This window comes from Physeter macrocephalus, chromosome 4 (genome assembly GCF_002837175.3).
Source record: "Physeter macrocephalus isolate SW-GA chromosome 4, ASM283717v5, whole genome shotgun sequence".
Taxonomy (NCBI): Eukaryota; Metazoa; Chordata; class Mammalia; order Artiodactyla; family Physeteridae; genus Physeter; species Physeter macrocephalus.
The window spans coordinates 38,308,498-38,311,323 of record NC_041217.1 but is presented as its reverse complement, the minus strand read 5'-3'; the positions used below and the strand labels follow the sequence as shown (position 1 = coordinate 38,311,323).

General features: G+C 33.1%; 1 long non-coding RNA gene across 1 annotated transcript in view; it reads right to left on the bottom strand.

Moving 5' to 3' along the window:
• Positions 1-2,826, bottom strand: part of LOC102974180 (uncharacterized) — a 12,794-nt gene that overhangs the window by 1,558 nt on the left and 8,410 nt on the right. The window contains exon 2 of the long non-coding RNA XR_447619.1: positions 657-744. This is a non-coding gene — a long non-coding RNA (uncharacterized lncRNA). The remainder of the gene's footprint in view (positions 1-656; positions 745-2,826) is intronic.

Sequence of the window (2,826 nt, the reverse complement as noted above, 5' to 3'; positions counted from 1 at the left end):
GAGCCTGCGCGTCCAGAGCCTGTGCTCCGCAATGGGAGAGGCCACAACAGTGAGAGGCCCTCGTACCAAAAAAAAAAAAAAAAAAAAAAAAAAAAAAAAATTAAATTAAAAAAAAAAAACTAAAGTAGAAATTTGAGGGAAATTTATAATCTTAAATTGCTTATTTTAGAAGAGGAGAGAGGCTGAAGATTAAGTAATTATACTGGATTAAGTATCCAACTAAAGATGTTAGGAAAAGAACCACAAAGAAAACCAAGTGAAAGTGGGGAGTGAAATGCAGGACAAGAGCAAAACATGAAATAGAAACGTAAAATAGAGAGTGACAGCACCAAAGTAACTAACAAAACTCTGGAATGATTCTTCAAATAAGGGAAGCAAAGGCACTCACAGACTGTATCTTGAATGAAAAAGGAGGTTACTACAAGATTAAAGGGAGTGTTATAAATTATGCCAATAAACTTGTATTCTTAGGTGAAATGGACAAACTCCTAGAAAAATATAATTGGTAACAATTGCCTTTACATAAAATAGAAAGCTAGAATTGTTTTATAACTGTTAACAAAATTGAATCATAAAGAAAAACATGGAGCCCAAACACTTATAAAGGTGAGATATATCATATGTCCAAGAGACAAAGGGAAATAATCCAAACTTACTCAGACTCTTACAGAAGGAGAGGCAATACTCCCAACTTCACTTTATGAGGCCGAGTGGAACCTGGTCCCCAAACTGCACAAAGACAGTCTGAAAAAGAAAAATAACAGATCAGATTCATTCACTCATATAGATGAAAAAAAAAAACAAAACCCAAGTTAAATACTCCAAACATAATCCAGACATTAAAAAAATAATATATGAGTCTATTCCACAAAGTTATATAGGAAAATATCTTCATATAATTTATCCCATTAGAGATTTAAAGAGACAATCATCTCAATAGGTCTAGAAAGCATATTAGATGATATTCCACATTCATTCATTGTTAAAAAAGTTAAAACCAACCTCTTAATAAATTTGAAATAGAAGGTAATTTTCTTTACCTGGTCAAGGAAAACTATTTTTTAAAACTATAGCATTAACATCATAAGTCATTGGTGAAATATTCAAAGTATTGCTTTTAAATTCAGAAACAAAATAAAGGTTGAAGTGACTATTCTAGCCAGCTCAAGGCAAGAAAAAGAAGAGAAAAGATATAAGAATTAAAAAGGATGAAATAAAAGTCTCATTTTGGCCAATGATATGAATATCCACATGGGATACTCCAAATAATCTACTAATAATCTTTATTATTAAAATTAATGACTGTTTAGCAAAGTTGCTAAGTATAAAACCAATATACAAAAACTACCTTCGTTTTATACCAGCAATAAACAGAAAAATATAATTTCAAATTTCCAATGATAAAAACAGCAGAAAACAAAAATATCTAGAAATGACTCTAAAAATGTGTAAATCCTTCATATAGAAAATAATATGACTTTTTGAAAGATATTACTGAAGACTTAAATAAATAGACAATATATTTGTGGGGAAGGAAAATCAATTCTGTAAATATTTACATTTTCTCTATCTTGATCTATAGAATTAAAGAAATTCCAATTAAAGGCTTAACATGGTTTTCCCTGGAATATGATGATCTTACCCTAAAGTCTATTTGGAAGAACAAAGGGCCAAGAATATCCAAAGCCCTCCTGAGGAAGCACAAGATTGGTGATTGGGGTGGGACAGCATGTTCTCTGCTGTCACAATTTTTAAAAATAAAACTAGAGGGCTTCCCTGGTGGCGCAGTGGTTGCGCGTCCGCCTGCCGATGTAGGGGAACCGGGTTTGCGCCCCGGTCTGGGAGGATCCCACATGCCGCGGAGCGGCTGGGCCCGTGAGCCACGGCCGCTGAGCCTGCGCGTCCGGAGCCTGTGCTCCGCAACGGGAGAGGCCACAACAGAGAGAGACCCGCATACCACCAAAAAAAATAAAAATAAAAATTAAAACTAGAGTAATTAAAACAGTGTCATATTAGGAGAGAATAGACATATAAATCAATGGAACCGAATAAATAAGAAAACCCGGGAACAGTTGAACACATAGATGAAAGCTTGATATATGAGAAGGGGGGTATTGCTGATTATTTACCTATGATGAAAAAAGAAATCAATTCCCTAATTACATCATACAGGAAAATAAATTCCAGATGGATTAAGAACTTAAATATAAAAAACAAAAAACTTAAATTTAGTAGATTATAGAAGAATTTCATGACTTCAAGGAAAAGAAGGTTTTTTTCTTTCTTTGTAACAGACACAAATCACAAACTAAAGGAAAAGGTGGATACATATGAATACATTAATACATTGTATATATTTTTATACATTGAATACTTTGATACAGTTTATCAAAGTACATCATAATGAGAGACAAGGAAAGCTACAAACTGAGGGAATATATTTGCAATACACATAGGTAACAAAAGAATTTTTATCCAGAGTATAGGAAAAACACCCACAAATCATAATAAAAATAAAAATAAACCAAGAGGAAGACTGACAAAAGACCTCTCACTTCTCACTGGAGAAGAAAGCTAAAATGGACATATGAAGAGGTGCTTAGTATGATGAACAAACAGGAAAATGCCAATTAAAAACCCACAAGGAGAGGACATTGCATACTTATCAGATTACCCAAGTTTAAAAATCTGATAATGCCAAGAGATGATGTAGAGAAACAGGAGCTCTTAAACACTGTGGATAGAAGTGCTTATGAGAATGGGACTTTGGAAAACAATTAAGGATTATGTAATAAAGTTGCAAATGTGCCTACTTTTTTTTTTTTT